This window comes from Phoenix dactylifera, chromosome 18, assembly GCF_009389715.1.
Source record: "Phoenix dactylifera cultivar Barhee BC4 chromosome 18, palm_55x_up_171113_PBpolish2nd_filt_p, whole genome shotgun sequence".
Classification (NCBI taxonomy): domain Eukaryota; kingdom Viridiplantae; phylum Streptophyta; class Magnoliopsida; order Arecales; family Arecaceae; genus Phoenix; species Phoenix dactylifera.
The window spans coordinates 2,507,828-2,520,674 of NC_052409.1; the positions used below are offsets into that span (position 1 = coordinate 2,507,828).

General features: G+C 40.9%; 1 pseudogene; it reads right to left on the reverse strand.

Moving 5' to 3' along the window:
* Positions 1-6,340: 6,340 nt before the first annotated feature.
* On the reverse strand, positions 6,341-11,573 carry LOC103699952 (annotated as a pseudogene).
* Between the last annotated feature and the right edge of the window lie 1,274 nt (positions 11,574-12,847).

Below are 12,847 nucleotides of genomic sequence, written 5' to 3' on the forward strand. Positions count from 1 at the left end.
TACTGAGTCGGATGAACCCTGTTGCTTTTTTTTAAGACTACCATTTTATTTTTACAGTTTTAGCATTTCTCAATTTATGATGTAGTATTTAAATACATTAAATAGCTTTTAAAACAAGGTCTAATTTGATGACTCTCCGATTCTCAGCTGAAACAGAATCCAGCTACTAATCTTTTTGGGTATAAATTTTTAATTTGTATTTGGTTTTGAATTTGGATCTCGCTTTTTGGAAGAAAAACTTATAGCATTAGAATTTAGAAAGGCGCGACATAGGGTTCAACCATATCACTATCTTCACCATATAAATAGACCCTGGTCTAGCTGACCAGCACATTCACATGCATTCCACGTGTTACATGCTGATGATAAATAAATGAAGTTAGTAATTTCTTTTCTGTTTGACCAATCAACCTTCCTCCTTTTTTTTTTTTTTTACAATTACTCTTATAGATGACAATTAAACCGAATTGAATACCGATTGGATCAAAAATTTATTAATTTAAATCCAATCTATCTACTAAATAGATCAAAATTTTAGATTAGAATCTCAACTATTTATTAAACAGATAACTGATCCAATGTACTAACTCATTTATTAAACAGGCTAAATCAGACTAAATGGATTGCATAGATTTTTAATGAATTTAAATAAATTTAACCAGGTTAAATATGTTAAGTGGATTGGATTAAATAGGTCAGAAACAGATTTTAAATAGATTAAATGGGTCAGTTATAATACAATTTAATTATTAAATGTGTTAAAAAAAATAAATGAATCAAAGATTTAATGAATAGATTTGAATGAGCTAATTGTTTATAATCAAAATTTGTTTATGTCAAATTAAAATCTAGTTAAAACAGATCCTGAACTGCGACTCTTAATTGCTAACCTTCTGCCCACCAATCACCGCGAGGACCTTGCAAACTAAACCACCATGCCGGACCTTTAATAGCCCCATGCTCCTTTCTCGCCATGGCCCCATGCAATGGCTCCTGAGGACGAGGGGTCGGATTCACCATTTTTAACAGCTGTTGTCGTACGTCTCCATTAGATGAATTCTAGTTCTACACGGAAGCTATCCCTGGCACACATCCTAAACATTACTTGTGAGAGCCATACTTGAGAAGATCTTGACAAATTAGAACCAGAAGAATGGTTTGCCAGATGATCAAAGGCATTGTAAGAGCCTTTGGGTCCCTTGCACCATACAATGACAGCATTTTCATATACAAATTGGTTGCTGTGAAATTTGCTACATGCAAAAGCAATATTACTTCTTTTGCCGAGCTTGGAGCAGTCTGGGAGAATATCTGCTATGCGAGGCAGGTACTGGATGCGGACTATATCATTCTTGATAGAGATTCGGTCACAGTGTTTGAATGGATCCAGGGTCGAAGATGCATAGCTGAGAACCGGCTGTTGATCTATGAGATTCACCGATTGATGAAGGAGTGCCACTTTTATTAGACTTCACACGTCTACAGGGAGACAAACGGGGCCACTGATTGGATTGCTTTTTTTGCAGCTCATCACGCTGGTGGGTTTGTTTGGTTGGACAGTAGATTCGCGTCAGAGCCTTTATGTAACCCAGGGCCGGCTCGGGCCTTAGGCGACTGAGGCAGTCGCCTAAGGCCCCCAGCTCATGGAAGGCCCCACTCTGCCCATGGACTCGTGGAGATTTTTTTTTTTTTTTTGCCTGCACGGCTGCACAGCTTTGAGCTTTCCCATCTAAAAGCTAGAAGGGTGATGGGCGACGGCTACGCAGCTACAGTGCGTCCCCATCTCCCCGACGACAGATAGCTGAGACAGGCTACGGCCTGGGCGACGGGCATGGCTACGACCTACGACAGCTGAGACAGGCAACGGGCATTTCCTCCCCGGCTCCCCTCTTCTCTCCCCCCTTCTCCACCGGTGCCTTTTTTTTTTGCTGAACGGCAGACTCGGCTTTTTTAGTTCTCCTCTCCGGCTGTCCCCCCAGTGCTTCTTCACTTCACTTTGCCGTCCTCGGCTCCTCCGACCTCCAGCCTCCGGCTTCGGGCTCCGGCCTCCGGCTCCTCGGCTCCGCTCTAGCCTCTAAACCTCTAAAGGCCCCCGTCCTCCTCGGCTCCTCCTCCAGCTCCAAGAAGGCAAGAACCCGTCGACGGCTTGAGGCTCGACCGCCCCTGCTCTGGACTCTGGAGTCCGGATCTCCTCTCCAACTCTGCTCGCCGTCCTCGGCTCCTCCGACCTCCAACCTCCAGCCTCCGGCCTCCAGCTCCCCGGCTCCGCTCTAGCCTCAACTTCTAAAGGCTACTGTCCTCCTCGGCTCCTCCTCCGGCTCCAAGAAGGCAAGAACCCGTCGACGGCTTGAGGCTCGACCGCCCCTGCTCTGGACTCTGGAGTCCGGATCTCCTCTCCAGCTCTCCTCCTCACCGTCCTCGGCTCCTCCGACCTCCGGGCTCCGCCGCTCCGCGGCTCTGGCCTCGTCAGCTCTGCTTCAAAGTCCACGGACCACCGTCCTCCGTTAGCATCCCAATTCCCAAGCAGGGCCACAGTGGTGAGCCTATCTATTGACTAATCACTAATGACTATTGAGTCTATTTCACATGTAGTTAAATGTTTTGGGCCGCCCCTGTTACATTGTATTCGTTATTTTATTTGTCAGAGGATTCTTGACTATTTACATGGCTTATCTTATGGAGTTTTTCTCTAAGTTGTTGTTATTGGCTTATTGCATTTAATGTTATACAATAATAGGAAAAGTTAAGGAAATAAATGGCCAACTGATTAATTTTTTGGTCCAATTGATTTTGATTTAGTCAAGTTAGAGACACTACAATTGATTTTTTTTTGTCCAATTATAGGTTGGTTGTGACTTCGGCGGTTCGGCCTCTTCTTGCCGTCGAGTTCGGCACTATTCGGTCTCTTCTCCCCATCAAGTTCGGCACTACTTATCGGGACCTGAGTTTGTTTTTTTTTTGACACAATCAAATTTTATCATTTTCAACTTTTTTATATTTTAATTTGTTTGTGGTGTTTTTTTAATTACTTTGTTTGATAATATTATTTTTAGATTAAAATATTTAATAGAAAATATGAATATGGGTATGAAAAACTCAAAAAGAAAAGAAAAATCGATAAACTCATTCAATCTCAAAAAGGAGCTCTAGATAGATTGTTGTCACAAACAAGGAAAAAACCACATCAAATTCAACTCAGGAATTAGCAACAGAGCATGCCACCCGAAATAGAGTTAGAAAATGACATAAAAGAATGAAACAAAATGAGATAGACAACCAAATTCTTAAATAAAATTTTAAAGTATTTTACACTTATTAAATTTTTTAATCATTTAAAAAAAAAAGGCCTCCCCTAGTGAGTTCGCCTTAGGCCTCCAAATGTTTTGGGCCGCCCCCTGATGTAGCCTTTTGTTTTCTGACTTTATTGTCCGCATCCACATCCGTAATGTCGTTGTATCAAAAAAAAAAAAAAAAAAAAAAAGCAGTATTACTTGAGAGAGGAAGAGCAAGAAAAGAAAAAAAAAGGCCTTGTATACGGTAATCTCTAAAACAATCTTATTCTGCGTTCTCAAAAAAGAGGCAAATAATATGTGGGAATAATATTAGTTAAAGTAAGTGATGGAGAGCAAATAATATTAAAACAATCTTGATCTTTGAACTTTGGTATATTGGATGATAATATATCAGCCATCAAGCAATGCCAACTGCTAGTGCCATTTGCATGTCATGACTTTTCATGCATCGATCCATGGCAAGGTTATTGATTCAGATATAAAAATTGGATTGTATATATATTTCTTTATGCCCTGTAAGCATCATCACAGCTTTGCAGGGCCCACCGAGGCATCTCAAGGACGGTGCTGTCGCCATAACGTAAGACTCTGCAAATGCGCAGTGGAAAATTTCTTGCATAACTCTGGACTGTCACCATTGCCCATTTGCCATCAGAAGAACAAGAAAAAAAAAAAATAGATTCTTCATAGTATCTATCACATTTCTTTAGTATTTTTTTTTATACTTGATGCTGCTCTGTGCTTTTTTTTCCATTTATCAGCAGAACATCCGTTCTTGAAAACAGGAGAAGATTCCTCTAATGATCATATTAGAAGCTTTTCCATAGGGCTCAGTAAACTTGATGATTCAGAGGCATTCAGAGCAAAAGGCTTCCTTTTCACCTTTTCGTATGTGCAATTGCTGTCATCAATTTGCAGTTATTTTAATTCGAGTTACCATCAAAAGGAACATCAGAAAGGATCAAAACAATGACATTCTCAAGACCTTGGTGTGCTTGTTCCAAAAGTCTTTAGATCATCGTGAAAGGCATGAGGTGGTTCGCTGACGTTACAGCTTTCGTTATGGCAAGTGCAGTCTCTTTCACGGTTGTTAATGACAAACCATGGCACAGCACCTTGTGACTTGTGTGAGAACCATATGGGCATATGTTTAGCCTCACATCGGTTGTTCGCCAAAGAGGTTTTGGATATTTATACATAATTACGGAACTCAAATAATACCTTCTGGCTAGCCATTCCGGATGAGATTTTGGGTTGTGAAAAATGGTATCAGAGTGAATTCGGTCCGTAGCCTATATGGACTAGGGAACACTGCAACCGGAAGGCTGACCACGGGCCTATCGTGGTATTTGTGATTAAATTTGAATAAATTTGAACTCTTAGCCTGACGAGAACATCAGGGCTTGAACGGGAGAGTATGTGAAGACCTGTGCGGGTGCGGGTGCGGGTGCGTTTGTTGAGTCTCACATCGGTTATTCGCCGAAGAAATCTTGGGTACTTATACAGGATTAAAAAACTCAAATAATACCTTCCGACTAGCCATTTTGAATGAAGTCTTAAGTCGTAACATCTTGTTCTTTTTTTTTTCAATTTATTTGTGTCCCGTAGCATTGAAAAAGAATAAAGGAAAAAGAAAAGACCAGGAAATTCTTTGACGGATCCAATTAAATGGCCCATCTCTCCCTAAGTATGAATCCTTTTTAGACCCGGCGAACATCTTACAATGCTAGTTGAAAACTTAAGGAAAAAGCCAAAAGGTTGGTCGGTTTCATCTAGAGAAGCATATGAGACATTCGTTTATGTCGGCCGAGACTGGTAATCAAAACCAACGAAGCTTGTGAAACTATCATCTAATTTTCTTTCTTTCTTTCTTTTCTTGTTTTGTTTTTTGTATGTGGGGATCAGTCTTGCTCTTCTATACAATTTTTTAGTCGTCCGTTGACTATTTTTTTTCCTAATTCTATTTTTTTTTCCCTTTGTTCTTTTTTAATGTGCGTGCAGATGACTCTTGGTCTTCAACGCAATTTTTTTAGTCTTGCTCAAACCAAAGTTACTGGCGTACACCATTTGCTTTCTCATTACTAATGCATAACACAATTCCTCGTGATCATGAATCACATCTAGACTCATGCTGTAGTGTCCTAGTCTGCGTAGGCTATGAGCCAGATTCATTTTGATACCATTTATAACAATTCAGGATCTTGCTCAAAAAAGATAATCATAAGATGTTATTTAATTTTTAAGTTCTGTAAAAGTACTCAAGATCTACGTAATACATAGCCAATGTGGGACTAAACAGACGCCCGCACGGATCCTCATAGTATGTAATGGGTCATCGCATGTATGCTTTTTGTGGTGTCATGCCGATGTAAAGGTGCATTGTACACCAGCAAGTTCACATGGTTTAGGCTTCCAAGTTCTATTAAACTCATTTCATGAGACTTTTGAGGCCTGAGGACCAACTCCTTTCAGCATCAATTGCTACAGCTGGGCCACTAATTTGTAGAAATTAAGAAGAATATATATCCATAACACGTGAGAACTGGGACTCTTGTCAAGTTTACCTAACATGACCAACCATACTTGGCCTTCAAGGCTGGATTTCCACTACTTCCATCCATGAGAAAACTCCTAGTACTTAATTTCACTGCTGTAAGATTATCAAGGAAACCTCCCAGTCTATGGTTCCAGGAAAATCACAGCATATGGACTTGTGGATGGTCTCTATATGTGGAAGGAGCATTCCAGTTGACAGGTATCTTATTAAGTTCGTTCTAAAAAGGATAGCCCTAAGATAGAAGATGGAAAGAGCTGTACAGGTTAACAAATATACTTGTATCATGTACCAGCAGGAGTTTGAATGGTATTTGATCCCAAGGGACAAAGATTACAATTGTGTTAGTATAGCTTGGAGTGCCGTCTTTCTTCATGAGCTTATCTCGAACCTGTTTCCAAGAATAGATTCTGTCTGAATGAAGGAAGCATTAGAAAAATAAAGACAAATTATAAAGACTACTGAATTCACTTTCATGGATCATATCCTCTTTTATCGACAATTTCTGACCAAATCCTTCATGAAGATTCAGAGTGACAGATTAGTTATGAGACAAAAATTGTTACAGAATCGACCTTCTGTCATCATTGTGATATGTAGACAAATATAGCATTTACAGAACAAAGACTAGTTGTTCACAGTAAGCATTGGCATTCACAGTGGACCAAGAAGAGCAGCATGCCGATCTAATCAGGCTCGATCTGCATAAGCTAACTGAAAATATAGAAAAAGAATCAAACCAACAGCAAGAGATAAATCAGATAACTGAACATAGAATTTGAGCCAAACCAACAGCAAGGGATAAAAGACTCAAGGAGAGTACTTTTCGGTTAAAAGTTCATGCATTTAGATAGCTTGCCCAAACTACTTCACAAGCATTGAAGAAAGAGAGATGAAAATATGCCAAAAAAGCTAAATATTTTAAGTCTAAAACTACAATTAAACAATTAAAGTTTGGCAAAATATGTCCTGTTTTTATTTCACATAAGCTTCGAAGCTGAAATGCCTAAGGTATCAAGATTAAAGTTGTTCTCAATAAGTATTTTGAATACACAGTAAACTTGACATGAAGTCTTTGTCAAGGTTCAAATGAGAAAATAGGCAATAATCTTAGCCATTGCAAGGAATCCTGAAAGCTCCAATCATTGGTCACCTCTCCTTTTTTTCATGCAGACCAGAGAAAGAAGCAGATGCAGATCAGCCTTACAGTATGATCTACAATAACTTCAGATGAGCTAATGGATCAGAGATGGCATCCAGGGCAACAAAACCAAAATGTTGGTCCTGGGAATTCCTTTGAAGCATGCAAATGAAACCGGACAATGTGTGGGACTTGTTTGAAGGCAATCGGGTAGCCTTGCCGGGGGCTAGTCAGGATGAGACTGAGCCTGATCATTGTCAGGGGTAGGGGATTAAGTTACTGCTAGGATTCGCAGTCATGAATTTGGTCCGAGCTAGAATGGTGGCAGACCAAGCCTTAAAATAAATGACTGATGGATCCCAATCTAAGAATTGGGTTAATGTTTGTCTAAACATTTGACCAAAAAAATTTAGTATTCATCTATAAGTTCACTTGCTGAGAAAATTAGGATTCGAGGTGAGTGGCAAACCTGGTAGTACTCCAGCATGGGAGCACAGTATGAACTTTATACAAAATACCAACTCTTTTGTTGCTTCTTAACATAACTTTTTGTTATTGTTTCTATCTTGATGGATGGTGGTATTTGTTCTTTATTGCAGCACAAACAGTGAGATACATGGCTTCCAAGTGTCACTCTGGATCTGTTAGTTTATACTGAGCTTCGATCTCTTTTGAAGAAAATATCAATGCTGCATGCCTCAGTAACCTGTTACAGATATGAGATGTAAAAGAGGAGGACCTGACATTATCAGCCAAAATTATAAACAGCTAACTCACAACAGTCATTTGCAACTAATTTTATCTTTATTTTAATTGATTTAAACCTGTGAAGATTTGTAACTTCTAGTATCATGGTTGTTTCGACAAACTATCATGAGGACATTTAAAGACTTCAAGTTGTTTGGGCTTGGGATCTTTAAAAAAGAATGCAAGGACAACATCTCCCATTGGTAGAGTTTGCAAAGATATCTATAAATAAATACTAGTGTTGGCAGAACTGAAGAGATATGCACAAATATCCAACATGACCAAATAATCTTCTCCTTACACCCATGGGAGTTCGCTGATGTCTATCCCTGCTTGATGCAGCTCATGTACATAATGCAATGCTTCTCTGCACTCTTCCCTATCATCAAAAAATTTCTTCTTATCACCTTCAATTTGATATGTTTCATGGCCTTTACCTGCAACAACCTACAGCAAACAAGATTACAAGATTTTTAGGTTAGCAAACAAGCAGCAGCAGCAACTATAAGAAATGGCATAGGTTAGGTATAGTGATTTCCTGTGATGCTTGGAAAGGAAAATGCTTCTGGGCACCAATCTTGTGCACATAAAAAATTCATCAATTTGGAAACTCCATATTCGACCAAACTTCAGTATTTCACAACAAATCTTGCGACTTGCACCAATTCTCTCTCGACACATGGCAAAAGAATTGTTTGTATGCACATAACAATAGTCATATAACAATACTCCTTGGAAAATATGGACACTCTTAACTTCATATAATATGTTCCCGAAAAAAGCGTGACAAATAATGATGAAGTAAAAACTCATACTGCAAGATGGTAAATGGAATGGCGATCTAAGAGGCCAAATATATTTGAACTTAATGCATGGCAAAGCACTTCAACTATCCTAGTTCTCAAATGTCTTTCACAAAGTTGAAAAACTGAAACAGTTTCCATGTCATGCTCAATCACTAAAACAAGCATGTGGCCAGCTTAAATATAACTAACAGCTTAAGTGTGAATAAGTGGCTGAACATAACTTAGCCATAAATAGGAACTTTCAGAATGAGGTATGCTAGAGTAAAAGATATGAAGAAAATTATGTAAAAAATGGCCAGAATAAGTAAGTTACAATGATATCTCCTTCCTCTCCCATGGCAGCTGCTGCTTGCAGAGCTACTCTTCTGATGTCATGAACGAAAAGCTTGTGACCATTTGGAAGCATTGGGTGGCCATTATTTCCACCATGTTGTAAATAATCTTGCATGGTCCATCCAACTCCCATCAACATGTCATCCAAGATATCCACTAATTAAATGCAAGGAGAGGAGGACCTTTACCAAGTTAGTAATTGCATTCTACTCAGTAGCCTAGTCAAAATTCAACTCAAAAAGTTTCAAATAATTCATCAATTTCAAAGAAGTAAGAAATAGTATGAAAGCTCAAGAGGATTCATACTGAAGATGAGGATACATACATGGATCTTCGTTCCTTGGATTATCGGATGTCAAGATAACCACATCGCTTTTGTCGCATGCAATTTTTGTCATCAAGGTCTCTTTCCCAGATCTCTTTCTCCACCGCATCCGAGACTGATACAAAACATTAGCAAGTAAACAAGTTTCTGTCCAGTTAGTGTTATTGGTTTCATTAAAAAGTTAGCCATGAAAGTTTAACCTAAATTAATGTTATTGGTTCCAGTCCTTTCACTACCAAAATTTATTTCAACATTCCTTTATTCCTTGGCCTTTGTCTTTGTTTTTGCTTAGTCTCCAACAGCACATGGACATGTGCAGGTGCAAAAGGTTCCATTAATTTCAGGCCCAGAGGGTAACTTAGACACCAAAAGTAGATATGCCAAAAAGGTGCATAGAGGAGCCAGAAGCAGAGCTGGATTCCAACAAAGAGGAGTTGTATGCAGTCAAGTAAGGTCAAATTATCTCAAACTTTTCTCTTTAGACTTCTAGCTGTAGCAATGAGCAGGGCTAATCTTCAAACGCATGGGAAATAGCTGATATAATCAAATGGTATAAAAAAGATGAGATAATTTCAAATTAATATGCTAATAGATCATAGTTCGGCTAGATTAGGAGTTCTAAAAGTCTCTTCACACACAAACACACCTTTTAAAGGACTAGGAGTTTCAAAAGTCAACATTGTGTCTTCTTCTCTTGTTCAAAATTTTAAGATCTAGTCGCCTAGTCCGGGCATCATTAAGTAACTGTATACAACCAATCTTTAAGGTTTCTTATCTTCTGTTTCAAAGTGAAGTTTGAAGATTGAATGCATCTTATAGCTCTGCAAACTAGGGAAGATACATTTTCGCTAATTATTATGTGTTTCTTTGGTATATAATGTGAGGACCTGTGCGAGGTTATTTGTTGGGTAAATCTTCGGTACTTATACAGGATCAAGGAACCTAATAATATCTTCTGACTAGCCATTTTGGATAAGATCCTGAATTATTGCATATAAATAAACCAAGTCAAAGTTTTTTCTCTGTCTACCCAGTACCCATAACTCTCCCCCTTAACCAAAAAGACAGTCGTCTGAAGATAATAAGATGGTTTAACAAATCTACCAAGGACTTCAATCAGACTTACTGCAAACTCCCATTCATTACCAAAAGCTGAAATATAGAAGCTAAATTTGAAAGAGCCGAGTAAAAACTACGCTGAGAAGCAGCACACATACCAGTGATAATTCTCCGTGGACCAAGCTCTCTCATGGCATCCAGAAGTCTGGACAAAGCATCCGGGGTGTGGAGCATAGTCCACTACCACCGCAAATGATTGCCCCTCGTCAATTAGCTCGGCACCTCCTGGAACGCCCTTCACCCCCTCAATGCCCTTCGCTATGTCCTCCAATGGCGCTCCCACCGCAATCCGACGGAAACAGCTGCAAGAATGTTGTAGACATTGTACCTCCCACCATCCCAGAACCCAATCTCCAGCATCCCCTGCGGCGTGCCGATCATGGCCCGTGTCGCGGAACAGCGAAAGCTCCAACTCCAAAGGCTTCCACATCGGCATTCTCGTCCTCCATGGCAAAGGTGACAACAGGGACATCTGCATTCCCTTGCGCTATGAAGTAAGAAGCACTTGGATCATCGATGTTCGCAACTTTCCGATGCCTCCTGGGATCGACGCATCCTCGCAAACAGCTTCCCCTTGCTCTTCATGTACTCCTCCTCAGTCCCATGGAAGTCAGGTGGTCTCTTGTCAAGTTCGTAAAGACTGCGACGTCGAAGTCTATTTCATCACACCTTCCCATCTCCAGCCCATGAGAGGAAGCCTCCATAACGAGCGCGTCAGTCCCATTGCCCACCATCTCAGCCATCAGTCTCTGTACTGGTTGCAGCACAGGGGGTTGTGTTGGGAGCTTCCAATTTGTTGTCGCCATGATGTAGTACGCCAGGGTGCCAACATCCCAGTCCCTCGACCCAGCTGCCTCGAGGACGGACTTGACCAAACTGGCCGTCCGTCGTCCTTGCCATTCGTTCTCCTGTGATCCCAACTACAGAGAGGCTCCTCGAAGGATGCCCCGTAGAAGGATGCAGCAAGAACAGGAAGCAACGAATTGGTGTCCTCACTACGACAAGAGCCTCGCAATAACCAAGATCTCGTCTTTACCGATTTCTTTGTCCGCCAACACCGCCCGCAGCTCCTCGGTCGCGAGCCTCGGAAAGATACAGGTGGCCGTCGGTCTTCGACCCGGCACAGCAGACAAAGAGGTCTCGACCAGTTGATCTCCCTCGAATCATGCTGAATTCCGGCGACGGTACATCCCAAATTGCCGTAAACGGACACGGGCAGGACTCCGCTCCTGTCCAAGAGTTCGGCGAGGGTCATTCGGTGCTTGTGTTCTGTTTTATAAGCAGAGGACCTCTCAGAGCAAAGGGGCTGGGCTTGAATTCTCGGCTCTGCTCTTTTATGGAGCAATGTGGTTGGAGTCTCTTCATGGGTCCGGTCGTCGGAGGTCAGGGCGAGGCCGTGAGGCCGGGAAGGCTGGAACTTGGTGTGTTTTCTCGGAGAAGCGGGTGGAAGTTGGAGTCTCGTGTGGTGGCAGAGGGAGTGGGAGGCTTCGGCGAAGGGAGAGGACGGAATGGGAGAGTTTGGAGAGGGAAGGCGGGAGGAGAGAAGGAGAGCAGAAGAGAAGAGGTGGGAGGGAGAGCACTGAGGGAAGGAGAAGGGAGCAACGAAAGCCCCATTGATTAGGAGATTGGATGTCAGCCTGAAGCCGTGGCCACCGTTCCCCTCCGCGTATTCATTTATAGACAGAGAACGGAACTGGGTGGGACGCCCTGCGTCCAACCGTTCGAAGCTTCTTTTTATTTCAGTGGGCCGCAGAGGTAAGAGATCCAGATAACAGAACAGAGCTTAAATACAAAAAATCGAGAGCCACCTCTTGGTTTGACATGAGGATTGCCCCTGTAATAATTTTAATTCCATCCCTTGATTTCTATGACAACTTATTTTTGATCTATAATCCATTTGCAGCGTTGTATATAAGGAGGCATCAATGTGTCAAAATAAAACAGAACTTTGCATAAAAGATTGGTTGCTAAATTATAAGCAATCAATGGCTAAATATAAAACGGCAGCATAATAAATAGCTTGAATGCAGCACAAAATCTAATTCAGATTGTATCTTTTTATAAAAAAAATAATAATTATTTTTTTACGATATCAACCATAGATCATTTTTCGCAACACACTTCGAACTCTCTTTCATCTATCTATATAGATCTCTGCAAAGAGCAAGTTGCAAGATGATTCTTTTTTTCGCATCAAAGATGCAATCCGACCTTTATCTTGAGAGTTTATGTTGTTCGGGCTAAGATAACCATCATGTAGTAATATAATAGAAAGTTCGGTGAAATGGCCATCGTCTTCTCTTTCACTGTCAAAGAAGTCCGGGCGTTCTTCCTTTCTCGTGATAGAAATTTCTTTTCCTCGATTAGAATAAAAATAGCAAGAAAATGTAGCACGTGTTGGAGTGCGACTTCACACGTGTGGGCCAAGTGGGTGGTACCAGGAACCGGGCTGGAGAGTATATATCACTCACCGGACACAAACTGATAAATGCTACGGCTAGTTCCCGTTTAGAGAACTAAGTTTACCAC